The 15400-nt window shown below is 39.5% G+C and overlaps 2 pseudogenes; both read right to left on the minus strand.

Moving 5' to 3' along the window:
- LOC101115948 (ankyrin repeat domain-containing protein 26-like) overlaps positions 1-5583 on the minus strand; it is a 62890-nt pseudogene extending 57307 nt beyond the window's left edge.
- Positions 5584-8127: 2544 nt separating this feature from the next.
- LOC121819488 (ankyrin repeat domain-containing protein 26-like) overlaps positions 8128-15400 on the minus strand; it is an 81740-nt pseudogene continuing 74467 nt past the window's right edge.

Below are 15400 nucleotides of genomic sequence, written 5' to 3' on the forward strand. Positions count from 1 at the left end.
TTAAAGCTCTCATCTGCTTATGCCAGGGATCAGCAATTCTAACAGACATACTGCAAGAGTCTGTCCTGCAGCTGACACCAAAAAAGGCTCATGAGTTACTATTACTGCAGTCAGGAAAACCCTGTTGGTAACAAACATCCGTTGACCTAATGACCTGGACTATAAGTGAAGGTGCAAAATCCTTAAAGGGTCAGACTCTACAGACGAAGTGACTTCGCCATGAGCAAATCGCTAAAGACTCTCGGAGTGTCACTGAATGATGAGTGGTTGGAAGGAAAAGGAGTTATTGTTCAAGCCCATAGACACTGCCAAAGATATTCCTTTTAATGTCTCAAACACAGGGGCAGAGAAAAAGTCAGGCTAATATTGTTGGAAAGGAGGGAGCTGATGGAAGTAGCTAGCATTGATCAAACTCCAACACTTCAGGAGACTACTTTCCTTTGTGAAGGGTGCATTTAGAAATTACATGTATTCACTCCATAGTTATTCATCAAGGATTGGATCAGAATCTCAAGGGAATAATTCTAAACACACACGCCCAAGAGTTCCTCAATTTACTCAGTCAAAATCTACAGCGAACAGCCTAGGCTAATACATTTTAAAAATACGTTTTCCCAAATAACTGTGGTTCACCAGCAGAATATAGCTGAGGATTAGTGCAGCAGCCACTCCAGTCTCATCTCTTACTCACACTGCCAATTCCTTCTCTTATGTAAAGGTTTGAATAAAAAAGAAAAGTGTAAGAGGCAAGAGTCATCAAAACTGCAATTTTTTAAATTTTCCTGGGTAAACAGTGGTAGAACAGGGACTAGTAAAACCAAAAGGCAACCTGATCTCATTATTTATAAACCCCTTACTTCCTTCCCATCAAGACATTCTAGATGGGAGAGGAGAGTCTAGACTCTTACCTAAGTGGATGGTTCTGCCAGAATAGGGTAATATCAGGTAGTTATTTGCTCTTCTCTCTTAATTCCCACTTAATCACCACCTGTTCACTGTCAGTCTGTTTGGATCAGAGTCTTCTTAAAACTGGCACCTAGGCAAGTTTACAATTCACTCACACTCTTCTTCAAAATAACAACAATTATCCCTGAAAACTGAAAAGCATATAAGAAATATATAAACTGAAGGGAATAAAAAGCACAAAACAAAATCTCGGGACTTCTGTGGTGGTCCCTTGGCTGGGTCTCAGTGCTTCCCAAGAAAGAGGGCCTGGGTTCGACCCCTGGTCAGGAAACTAGATCCTACATGCTGAAACTAAGCCCAGCTCAGCCAAATAAATAAATACTAAAATAAATAAATCCTCCTCTTGGCATTTCCCAACTGTCAAAATTCCAGCTCGGCTTGCACTTTTCACTTGCTTGCTCCTTTTCTTTTCCTTTTACCCTCTTAAGACTTGGGCAATGAGAGAGAAACTGTGTTTATATAAACCATTTTTCATAAAATGGGAATTTGTGAACAGCAGCAAGATTTCTAATATGTTGTAAGACGCTTTCATTATGTTTGAATTTCAAGACAAAGTCTACTGAGGCAAATTTTGCTTTACTGTGTTATTTTAGACTGATTATCAAAAAAAAAAAAAAAAACTTAAGTGGGGGAAAATATTTGGAAAATGTTTTACCTTTAACAAGTGCAGTGTTATCACGAATACCAGCCATAAACACATAAAGGAATGCTTTACTCTCTAATGCTTGAGAAATACCATGATTTCAAGTGAAATCATAGACAATTTGGTTCCTTCAAAATAGTTTGACACAGCGAAGGCTGGACCTTCCAAAGACGAAAAACTGAGCCCACCTGTGAGAATGGAGGGAGTTCCTGGTGGGGCTGCCGCTGCAGGACGTCACATGTGTCCTGGAGAAAGCAAGAAGGGCAGCTTCGCCACCACCAGCTCCACACGCACAGCTGCAACCCCACTGAGCAGCTCCCCGGGGCTGAACGCAGGAGACCCCGAGGTGTACAACGCGAACCAAGCGGTCACCAGCACAAGTGAACGCCCTTGCTGTGTGTCAAACATGACCTGACCCTCTTGGCTGGATCTCAGAACCGGGGTCCTGGAGGGCTCAGGGCTCTAGGCCTGCTGCCTCCCAGGCCCACTTGCACTCACCCGGCTCCCCCTCATGGGCACTGGGTCTCCTTCCTCCTCGCACCCACCTCCAGGGGTACCCATTCCCTGAGGCCCTGGAAGCAGCCACTCCTCACATCACTTCACTTACCCCAGGCCTTCATCATTTGTGGGCTCTGAGCCTACCACCCACTCTCCAGCACGTTCTGACGAGAAATCTTCCTTCTGGTATAGACAGCTGGCTGGGAGACAAAGCTTTGCCCTCTCTGTGGGCTCCAACATCTTTCCCCACCCTGCTGCAGTGGCTTTGGAGTTGTTTCCATGGTAACAGGGCTTGATGGACACTATTCAGTTTACTTATTTACATAGTTAGAAATAAAACACTTCTAGTTTAAAAAAATGCTTTGCAAACATTTTGTAAATAAAGTTAGTTGAGATATACCTTGTTCCTGGCTTCTATATTGGCGTCGCAGGAAAGCAGCTTTGCTGCAAGTGATATATTCTGGCAAAAGACAGCATAGTGGAGAGTGGTGTTCCCATTGACGTCTGTGACATTTGGGTCGGCACCATGCTCCAGCAGAAGAGTTGCACACTCCTCTTCTTGGCATTCTATGGCCTGTCAGTGTTGCACCAAGAAACAGAGTGCAAATTCTAGGAATTCAAAGTAAACAGTCCACAAGCTTCACCGCTTTGCTATATCTAAATGAGATGTTTTCACTTTAGTCTCAGTAGTTAAATCACATCCACCTCATGTGGACAAGGTTCGCTGCCCCATACCTTCATCAGCACTGTTCTGTTTTCATTGTCACAGAGGTTAAGCAGGCATTTTCTCTCCAGGAGCAGAGTTACCACCGCTGAATGGCCATTGGTACAGGCTAAGTGGAGGGCAGTCCTATGAAAGCAAGAGGAGTTTTCAGGAAACTGTAGTGTTACTGTTTCAAAACAAACAATTGCTCTTGTGATTGAAAACATTCAATAGCATGCTATTCTTATCGCTGTAAAACAAATATTTCATTTCCTTCTGGAGAAAGAACATTATATATTAGCATAAGCTCTTCTTAACACAGTAATGAAAGAACAATTTACTTGAATTGAATGACCATGACCTTGAAATTCAGCTCAACTTGGGTTTGAATTTGACTTTCACTCTGTCACTTAGCTGTCGCTCAGCCTCTCTGTGCCTCAATTTCCTCAACAACAAAATGGAGAGAGAGAAGTAGTTCTCTCACAGGACAGCACTGCGATGCTTAAATGAGATCCATGCAAAGAGTTTAGAACCGTTCCTGGCACAGGTAACAGCTCAGTAACTGTTAGGTAATATAATCATACTTATTATTATTACTACTATTTCACAAGGACAACATCTCAATGAAGTCAAAGGATATCATACCTCCTTTGCAGATACATTTTGAGGATTAGAGACAACACTGTACTTCAATAATTCTAATACGTTCATTTTCTGACATTTTAATGTCTCTGACATTGGAACGAAATCTATAATTCACAATGTCTGTACAACTAAAATTGGTAGCATTTTTGTTTGCTCATTTCTCATTTTTCCTGTTGATCTAATTACCATAAGGTCTTTTTGTCTAAGGTATCTTCTTTTTAATTAAAATATAGATGATGCATATTACATATTATTATATATTACAGGTACACAACATAGTGATTCACAATTTTTATAGGTCATACTCCATTTAAAGTTATTATATGACATTTGCTATATTCCCCATGTTGTACAATATATCCCAGTAGCTGGCAGGATTTTAGTTCCCCCACCAGGTATTGAACCCTAGGCCCACAGCAGCGGGTCTTAACCACTGGATGACCAAGGAACTCCCTAGATTCCCTTGACTTCTGAAAAGGCTGAAAGTTGTCAGAAAATATCAATCCTCAAAAAACTTGAAAGTGAGAAATCATTTTTATCTGTGCCAAAATCCAGGAAACTCCAGAATTCTTCCTTCTGAAATCATTCTTAGAAAGGTCTTTGGGGTGGGAGGGAGGCTCACAAGGAAGGGATATATGTATACTTACAACTGATTTATGATGTTATACAGCAGAACACAACACAACATTGTAAAGCAATTATTCTCCAATTAGAAAAAAATAAGGTTAAGAAACAGAAATAGAAAAAAACACAGAAGGTCTCCGTCAGCAGATAAAAAATGTATAAATAGGAATCTGAGTTTTATTCTGATACATTTCTCACTGTGCATATTTGAAATGTTTGATACATACTCTACCTGGAATTTTTTGGTGAGATAAAAACTGAGTTACTTTTCTCTTTTACCAGGTTATTTCTCCACCATCTACACACAGTTTATTATTTCTCACAGAAAAGGTCATCATTTTCAAGTTTTAAAGTTTTACATACATTTGGGTGTTTGGGCATTCTGTTCCATTTGTTTATCTTTTCAGTCGTTAGTAAATGAACACTTTGTGGGCACTTATAGCACATTTTGATATCTAGAAGGGCAAATCTTCCTCTATTATACAAAACTTTTAATTTCATCACAATAATTAAAGACAGTATATGCAACCCCAAATCTTTAAAACCATGAAATGTTGATTTGCTTTAAATATAGAAAGACCATACATCCTAAGAAAATGCCTTCCTATGCAAGGACACAGCCAGCTTCCAACTTCAAAGCTGTCTTCTAAGGTCCTTCATCAAAGAACACATATACCAAAATGTACACTGATATAAAATGGATATTGAATTTTATCTGAAGAATTTTTAATCCAGAAGTTGATTTGGCATGGGAATTATTTTGCTCACTATGCAGTTTTCTGTAATATATAACTTTATGGTATAAAAAATATACACATTAAAAATAAGATATTGACAACATCAGGAATCTCTCCACTGCCATGATCCACAATAGGCGATCCATGAAGAAGTGCTTTCATAAATCACATGAGAAAAAATGTGAGAGCCAGAAAGTTCAGAAGATTCCTTGAAGGCTATATAACTTGAGAGCTTTTACTCATGAGTACATCATGAGTACATCATCATGCTAACCCATGCAAATAAAAAGCAGGAGGAAGAAAGGAAAAACAGATGCCATTCATGCTTCATTTCATTTCTGTGATTACCGACATGCAGTTAAATGACTTCAAAACTATCAGTAAATATCTATAAGAGGAATTATAAGTGGGTCCAAAACCAGCTAAGGCTTTTTGCTGTCTATAAAGTCTGCGGGGTGCTGGATCCCAGGAAGGTATCCAGGAACCTTGGAGGGCAAACTCACAGGAGGGATCTCTGCCAGGCCCTTCCAGCCCGCTTACCTCTTCATCTTGCCCCTGTCGTTCAGGCCATTTTTTCCAAACAACAGAACATGCTGCACTTTGGCTACGTTGCCCACAATGGCAGCTTTGTGGATCTTTCGGAGGTCTTTGTCTCGGATGTGGTACCTGGGCTGGAAGTTGATTCCATGACCACTGTCTCTCACCAGGTTGGTGGAGGAGCCAAAGGACGACACACCCTTCTTACTCCCGAAGCCAAAAATCTTCATCGCAGAGCCTATGGACTTTAAAAACACCTCACCTCTCCCATGACTCTTCACAGTCCCCTAAACCCAACACGAGCACTACAGGTAAGCCAGAGCCGTCCCGCCACAACCTTGCAGCTGGGAAGCTCAACGGTTTGGAATCTTCCATCCCAGAATGATCGTTGCTAAGCAACACCTCTAAACACATTTTCCATGTGCACAGAGGCCTGGTGTGCCAGCCCAGTGCTCATATGCAAGAACTGTAAGTTCATTTCCTGAAAGAAACAATGTCAATACCCTTAGCTAAACTAAGAAGGAAAGAGAGGAAACTGAAATACAGAAATGTAAGTGACATTATAACTGTATAACTGTCATAATAACTATAGTATCCAAAGCAATCTACAGAGTCAGTGCAATTTCTATCAAATTACCAATGGCATTTTTCACACAACTGGAACAAAAAATTTTACAGTTGTGTATGGAAACAAAAGACCCCAAATAGACAAAGCAATCTTGAGAAAGAAAAGCAAGAGCTGAAAGAATCAGGTACCCTGACTGCAGACTACTCTGCAAGCTTCAGTAATCAAAACACAGTACTAGCAAAAAACAGAAATATACTGAATGATCAATGGAACAAGACAGAAAGTCCAGAGAGAAACCTACGTATCTGTGGTCAATTAATCTAGGATAAAGGAGGCAAGACTATATACAAAGGAGAAAAGACAGGCCCTTCAATAAGTGGCCTGAGAAAACTCAACAGCTGCACATATAAGCAGGAAATTAGAACACTCCCTAACATCATACACAAAAATAAACTCAAAATGGACTAAACACCTAAATATAAGACAGGTCATGTAAAACTCAGAGGAGAATATAGGCAAAACACTCTGACATAAATTACAGCAGGATCTTTTTTTCATCCACCTCTTAGAGTAATGAAAATAAAAACAGAAATAAGCAAATGGGATCTAATTAAACTTAAAAGCTTTTCCACAGTGCAGGAAATCATAAACAAGACAGGCGAAAACCCACAGACTATTTGCAAATGATGCAACTGACAAGGGATTAATCTCCAACATATTCAAACAGCTCAAAGAGCTCAATATCAAAAACCAAACAACCTGATCAAAAAATGAGTATAAGATCTAAATACACATTTCTGTAAGGAACACCTACAGATGACCAAAAAGCACATGAGGGATGCTCAGAAAGGAAGCTCCCCATCACTAATTATAGAAATGCAGAAATACTATAATAAGGTATCATTTTACACCAATCAGAATAGCCACCATCAAAAAATATACAAACAATAAATGCTGGAGAGAGTGTGGAGAAAAGGGAACCCTTCTACACTGCTTATGGAATGCAACTAGGTACACCCACTGTAGAAAACTCTATAAAGTTTTCTATAAAAACTAAATATAGAGTTGCCATATGATTCAGCAATCTCAGTCCTGGGCATATATCTGGAGAAAACAATAATTCAAAAAGGTACATGCACCGCAATGTTCACTGCAGAACTATTTACAATAGCCGAGATATTGAAGCAACCTAAGTGTCCATCAACAGAAAAATGGATAAAGAAGATGCAGTATACACACACACACAGCGAACATGAAATATTACTAGGCCATAAAAAGAAATAATAATGCCATTAGCAGCAACACAGATGGATCTCGAAATTGCAATCATAAGTGAAGTAACTCAGACAGAGAAAAACAAGTATCACATCACCTACATGTGGAATTTAATAAAAATAAGCTTATTTACACAACTCACAAGATCTCAAAATCAAATTATGGTTATGAAAGGGGAAACATGAGGGAAAAGACAAATTAGGAGATTGATATTAACATATATACACTATTTTCTAGTAGCCATGTATGGATATGAGAATTGTACAATAAAGAAGGCTGACTGAAAAAGAATTAATACTTTTGAACTGTGGTGTTGGGAGTAGACTCTTGAGAGTCCTTGGACTGCAAGGAGATTAACCCAGTCAATCCTAAAGGAAATCAATCCTGAATACTCATTGGAAGGACTGATGTTGAGGCTGAAGCTCCAGTACCTCAGCCACTTGATGTGAAGAGCTGACGCATCAGAAAAGACCCTCATGCTGGGAAATATGGAAGCCAGGAGGAAAAAGGGGACAAGCGGGTTGGATAGCATCACCAACTCAATGGACATGAATTTGAGCTAACCCCACAAGATAGTGGAGGACAGAGGAGTCTGGCGGGCTGCAGTCCATTGGTCACAGAGTCGGACACGACTGAGTGACTAACACTTTCACTTCAAATATGGAAAACTTAACAGTGCTGGTTTTTAAATCGCTCAAGTTAGCTGCAGAGAAAATACATGGGATACTTAGATACTACTGTTGGCATCAAAAGTACTTAGATACTGCTGTTTAAAAGTAGTATTAATACTACTTAAAAGTAGTATTTTTAAAATACCATATAAATTTTCATCATACACATAAAAATATTTTCCTTTAATAAAGATTTTCTCATCATGTTTAATGAGAAACAACTAAAATGTTATGAAAACAGTCCAGAAGGGAAATTTTTACTATTTATCTTTCAGATCATTTTTCTTCAAAATCTGTACATATTCTTGTGATGTTTTCAAAAGCAGGTCCTGAAACAGATTTGACCCATCTGTAGCTCCTAGGGGAGACAATCCATAGGACTCAGATTCAAATTCAGCAGCAGCTGGAAAGAAAAAGGATTCCATTCTTTATCTAAAATACTTGAGTTAACTCAGTAAAAAAAAAAAAAAAACAGATATTTCTAAGTGCTCTGAAAAATGAAACATATCTATAAATGACAGAAAACAAAATACAAGATTACAATTATATAATCAGCCCACGGTCCCACATGTGGCTGAGTATTCTGGCTTTGTCATTCTTCATTCATTTACTCAATAATTATCTGCTAAGGTGCTGCAATAAACACTGGAATTACAAGATGAAGGTGACCCAGTCACCCTGAGTGTTGGAGATTACAAGTGAAATGACACAGAACAAGACATAAAAAAGACAGACAACACGCACACTCCGGCCGGAGGGACAGAACTGGGCAAAAAACTGATTGCCGTTGATTATAAAAGCCCCCTACGCAGAATTCCAGACTGCATGAATAAGCCTTTTCAGCACAGCGCAGGTGCATACATGTTATCGTATAACAAAGGGGAGTAAAATCCTAGTCTACTGCAGAGTCTGTACAAAACCCTCTATTCCTTCTTTATCACAAGAAGGGAATGCTCCCTCGTTTGCATGGGACCATTAAACTCAAGGCTGTGTCCAGACTCTTTGGCAGAATGCCTCGTTTGCAAGGACATCCAGTCCTAGCAAAGAGGCCCGTTTGCAGGCACATCTCTGCTACCTTAATAACCCTTCATCTCCCCCTTTTTTATTTGCTTTTACAAACTGTAGCATGGTCCGGATCTTCTCTGCTTTGCTCTTTAGTTGTTTCCCTTTCCGCCATCGCTGGAAGACTAGAAAAGCAACACAACATAAAAGTAATATAAACACAGTGTTCCCAAAAGTAGTCCCAATTAGTGAGGATACGTGCCCTAATGGATTTAAGTTATTCATTCCCTCTTGAAGACTTTTCAGCAAATCAGACCCCATAATGTCAGATAAAGTCCTGCTAAAAGTAGACAAAATTTGTCTTTCCAGGTCCATAATCTCCATAGTGAGATTTTGATGCCCAGTCAAGGATCGTTTTACTTTATCCCATCCTTCACTCATGTTAAATGGTACAGGTGTTATACAAAACTGAGAAGAATTTCAATCACATTTCAACACACTTCGTGTAGATAAAACAGCCGATTGATCTCCAAGCCAGGAAATGGTGTGTTCAAGATTGAGCACATCGATAGCAAGTTGGGCATCCAAATCTCACTGTTGTTGCCATAACTAATGAGAGTCTTTATGCCAGTCCCAAATAAAATCAGCTGTTTGAATTCCTTGGTGTAACACAAGACCTGCTACTGCTGCTGTTGCAGTTACTGGCACAACTGCTAAAATCGAAGCAATGACCACAGCAAGCATACCTCGAGATCAGTGTAGCAAAGTCTGTACAGTGGTTACTAGATGAGAAACAGCAAAAGAATCTGACCACGGCAGAGTCAGATTTATAGGTAACCATACTTCTGTCCGAGCCTTAACAATTACTAGCGAGAAGTTGGAATTATAGGTTGGTCTTTCAAATTCTTCCCACCAAGACTGATTTACACATTAAGTTAGATTACAATAGTCACATGACACAGACACCACAGTATCATTCCAGGTCCAATTCCCATATAACAATGCAAAAGGATATTTTACACATGCCATTGCAGAATAAGATTTATTAACATGTAAATTAACATGGAATGGACCTGAAGAGTCACCACTGTCCAAAGCATAGTTTCCTGACCAGATAGTGAGGTTACCAGAAACCACCCATAGTTTCCAAATATCTCCTTGAATGTGCGGATATCCTTGCAATTGTAATTGAGGAGGGACAAGTGCAAATTGCTGCCATTTAACTGTTTCATTACCATTGCCCATCAAAGTGCTATTTGCACGATGCCACCTAAAAGATTTATTTGACCATTTTTCTAAGAATTGCCCATGATCTGGACTCCAATCTACAATGATGGCCCCAGAATAATTCATGACTTTAAAGGGTCGATGACCTCGGCAATGTTCCCACTCCAAAGATTCTAGAGAAGGAACAAAAAAGTTAACAGGACATAGCGACATGTGTTTCCCATTATGAATATCTATCAGTTCTGTCGAGGTGCTAAATCCCCTGGTGGAAACAAGCACAGTAAAAGTAGCAAAATGGTAATTATTATATTTCACCCCGTATGTATTTATAAGAATGATGAGAATGTTCCTTGGTGGACAGACAAAAGGGGTGTCCCCCTATACATAAAGGAATACCTTCTACTGCAATGGTCAAATTACTAATATTATATTGTTGTTCATGATGAGATAGTTGTTCTATTCCCCCACAAGCTAGCGGAGGAAAGAAGGCAGTCTCATTAGTACATACCTGCACTTCTGGTTCCCCCCAGGAAACTGCTCTTACTAATGGGGGATTAGGTATATATGCCCAATACGTATGATTACTTGCCGATACACCGATTACCTGACATGTCACCACTGCCATCATGGCAAGCAAAAGATTGGTAGGATTCAGAGGTTGCCCCGCCTTCATTAACGTCTTCTCTGCTTCCTGGGTCAACCTCTTCATTTGACCCCATGTAGGAGGTGTTGCATCCCTTGTACGGGAAGTAAGGCTTCTCTGTATAGTAAGCTCTTTGAATTTTTGAACAAGGGGATCAGCCATTGTTGATTTAGATCAATCTTGCTGGGGTCCAAAACCTGTAATTATCAACAGAAATGAAAGCATACCCTCGTCCCAAATATATTAATGATGCTGGGATCCAACCTTTCTCTTTATCTTTATACCAAATAGGCATATTCAAGATCTTTTTATCCTCTTCTTTCCCTAGAAAATGCAACTCTGCTGCTGATAGATTTCCCTTGCTCCAAACATTCAAAAATGTAGGGTAAGTAAGGTTTTATTCAAAATGTCTTTAAGTTTCATAAATCTCTCTTGTTCCCCCTTTTTTATTTTTTCAAGATAATCATGCAAGCTATGATTAGCTCTTTCCATGATAGCTTGCCCTTGACTATTATAAGGAATACAAAAAGTATGAGTTATATGGTATTGAGATAAAAAGTGAGCTAATTTTGCGGATTGGTAAGCAGGTGCAGTTTTCAATTCAATTGGTAATCCCATAACTGCAAAACAAGACAACAAATGAGTAATAACAGCATCAGCCTTTTCAGAATGTAATGCAGTGGCCCATTGAAAATGTGTGCAATTATCTACAGTATGATGCACACATTTTTGTTGTCCGAAGGAAGAAATGTAAATTACATCCATTTGCCATATCTGATTTGCTTGTAGTCCTCTTATGTTGACACCTGGTGGGGTGAATGACAAAACAAAAGGTGCACATATAGAACAAGAATGAACAATATTTTGAGCTTGTTTTCGAGTAATAGCATGGGATTTTTGTAACCCTTTGGAGTTGGTATGTTGTCAGAGATGTTCTTGTTTTGCTGCTTCTATAGGATAAAGTAAGACATCAATTGTAGCATTTCTGAATGATAAGGGTCCAGGAAGGGCAGAATGTGCATGGATGTGACTAAAGAAAATTAACTCTAAACGCTGCAAGAGCAACTGTTGTACTTGGTAAAACAATTTATCAATAACTGTTTTAAGAGTCAATGGAAGGGAGACATGGGGAAGCTGTAGGCAAGAGAGAACAGCATATTGAGAATCTGAAACAATGTTAATAGGAAGTTAGGGAAAATCTTGCAAAACTAAATAGATAGCCCACAATTCAGTGGGCTGTACAGAAGAAAATGAGTGGGGGAGAACCTTGGAATTTTCCAGGTTCCAATATCCAGCAGTATTTTTATTTGCATCTGTAAAAATAGCGGGTCCCTTTACTGGAACATCTGAAATCGGGGAATGAGATATCATAGTGTTAGTCCAGAGAAAATCAATTAATTTAGATTATGGATAATGATTAGAAAATGAACCAGGATATGAGGCAAGAGAAATTTGCCAGTTTTCATTAAATTGTAAACATCGAGATATTTGAGCAGTTATTAACTGAGTAACAATCTGGTGTGGTTCACATCCTGATAATTGTAAAATATGATGGTGACCCTTCTGTATAAGGAAGGCTAATTTGTCCATATATACAGTCAATTTTTTGGAAAAACAGTTAGGTAAGAAAACCCATTCTATTAATCCTTTTTCTTGAGCAATTATACCAGATAGGGAGTAAGGGGTATGAAATATTACAAAAGAAATAGGTTGAGATGCATGTAAGTAAGTCAAAAAGCCGTCATTTAGTCGTCGCTCAACAAATTGATATTCCTGTAAAGCCAATGGGGTTAAGGTCCGGGGGGCTATCCAGAGCTGTGTCTCCTTCTAAAGTAGAAAACAAATGTCGTAATTGATAAGTAGGAATCCCAAGTACCAGGTGTAGCCAATTAATATCTCCCAATAACTTTTGAAAATCATTTAAGGTTTTGAGATGGTCTCTTCTAATTTGCAACTTTTGGGGCCTAATTCTATGTTGTTCCAATATTGTCCCTAAATATGAAATAGGAAAGTCCTTTTGAATTTTTTACGGGGCTACTTGCAAATTGTATAGTCTTAAAGCCTCCTGTACTTTTAAAAAGAATTCATCACGTTCAGCAATACTAGGAGCTGCCAATAGGAGATCATCCATATAATCATATAGAATATAATTGGCGTATTCTTGATGGAGGGATTGTAAAGAGCAAGCTACAAATTCTTGGCATAAGGTAGGACTATTTATCATTCCTTGTGGTAAGACTGTCCATTGATAATGCTTAACAGGCTGAGCATGATTAAGAACAGGAACTGTAAAAGCAAATTTATCTCTATCTTTCAATTGGAGGGGAATGGTAAAAAAAAAAAAAACAGTCTTTAAGATCTAACACCATTAAGGACCAATTCTGAGGAATAAGAGCTGGAGAGGGGAGTACCAATTGCAAGGCTCCCATAGGTTCAATACATTTATTAACTTTTCGTAAATCAGTTAACATTCTCCATTTTCTAGATTTATTTTTTAAAACAAAAACAGGAGAATTCCAGGGGGAGGTAGAGGGCTCTATATGACCAAGTTGGAGTTGTTCTTGTACTAATTATTCTAATGCCTCGAGCTTCATTTGTGGTAATGGCCACTGCTCAACCCATTTTGGAGTATTAGTTAACCATTTTAATGGGAGTGCTCGAGGAATTTGAGCAGTGGCTCCTAGTTTTCCTATAGAATGGTTACAGAAGCCCCCAAAGGAGAGAGAAGATCTCTTCCCCATATATTAATAGGTATATTTACAATATAAAAGGTAACAAACACTGATCTTCCATTATGGAATTGACATTGTAAGGGATGGGTACTCTTCCAGACATCTGCAATGGAGCCCAATCCCGTCAGCATTAAAGGGCTTTTTTCTTTTTCCCAATCTTGGGGCCATTGTTGAGAAGAAATGGCTGAAACATCCACCCCTGTGTCTACTAGTCCTTCAAAGTTGTTTCCCTGTATATTCAAGGAGAGAACAGGGCGGGAATCTTTGACAAGCATTTCCCAAAATATATGTCGCCCAGTACTTCCAAATCCTCCTGTTTGTTCATTAGGAAGAGCCAAAAAGGGGTGATAAGGTAGGAGAAGTATTTGAGCAATATGTTCCCCAGCTAACAATGAAAGTGTGATAGAAATAGAGACCATAATTAAAATTTCCCCAACATAATCAGAGTCTATTACCCCAGAAAATATGGTTAAACCTCTCAAAGCCGTGCTGCTACAGCCTAATATCAAGCCAAAAGTGCCTTTAGGCAGTGGTCCAAATACATTTGTTTTTAATTTATAAATGCCTTCCCCTGGTGACAAAAGAACATTATCAGCTAGTGGCAAATCAGCAGCAGCACTCCCTGAAGTAGCAGACCGTAAGTTCAAAATCATCATCTGAGGTCCTTTTAACAGGGCATTGACTCGTAACGGTTGTTGGGAGGGAATAGGGTTGGGACAGATGGGATGGGAGGAGGGCAAGGAGGATAAGTCCCCGGTATTGTTCCTGGGCCCCAAGGACTTAGGCCTGCAGGATAGTTTCCCAGTATTGGGTTGGCCATTTTGTCTGTTTTAGATCTGCATTCATTAGCCCAATGAAACCCCTTCCTGCACTGATGGCAAAGTCCAGGAGGAGTCTTATTCTTCCCAGCAAGAGATCTGTCTTTAGGAATTACACCTTGATCAACTTTTAATTTCCGACACTCTCTTTTCATATGACCAGGTTTTCCACAATGAAAGCAGTTACCTCCCTTTGGTGGTCTCATAACTTTGGCCAAGGCTGTAGCAAAGACATTAGCCTAATGCTCAGTCCCTCCTATTCCTGAGCAGGCTCTGATATATTCAGCTATCGATGCACCCTGTCCCTTTAAAGGTCCCAGTATATGCTTGAGTTCAGGATTTGCATTTTCAAATGCTAAAGTTTGTAATAATATCTCTGAAATCTCATTCCTCCCTACAGCCTGTTCCACAGCTACCCTCAATCTTGCTAGAAAATCAGTATATGGCTCATTGGGGCCTTGCATTGTTTTAACAAAGGAGGGCTGGGTGTGGCCAGTAGGTGCCATGCTCGTAAAAAGACCTGGCGGACTTGTTGTAAGTCTTGGTCAGAGTATTGAGTCTGTTCTCTTAAAGCCCGATATTGGCCCTCTCCCATTAGCTTGTCCTCAAGAGGATCAGGGGGATTCTGTCTCTCATTAATCCGAACCTGCTTTCTAGCTTCTTCTTCCCACCAGCTATGAAGTTGCAACCATTGAGAGCCCTCCAAGACAGCTTGGACAATAGATTCCCAATCTAATGAAATGATTAATTTGCCTTTTCCCAATGATTCCAGCATAGCCAAAACAAAGGGAGATTGAGGACCGTACTGCACTACTGCAGTTTTAAGATCTTTAAAAAATTTATATTCCAAAGGAGCATATTGAACATTTATCACATTGCCATCCTGCTGTCTCTGGATGGGAAACAATTGTGGAAGATCGATAAACCCACCAGGGGGAGCAGGCGAGTCATCATCATGAAGCATAGACAAAGGAAAGGAGAACCGACAATGTTCCCTGCCCACATTGGGCTGATTAACCACAGAGGGGAAAAGAGAAGCACAAGGAGGAGCAGAAGGTGTAGATTTTTTCTCCTCCATATGGGATTTCCACCATTCCTGGAATAGATAGGT

This window comes from Ovis aries, chromosome 4, assembly GCF_016772045.2.
Source record: "Ovis aries strain OAR_USU_Benz2616 breed Rambouillet chromosome 4, ARS-UI_Ramb_v3.0, whole genome shotgun sequence".
Classification (NCBI taxonomy): domain Eukaryota; kingdom Metazoa; phylum Chordata; class Mammalia; order Artiodactyla; family Bovidae; genus Ovis; species Ovis aries.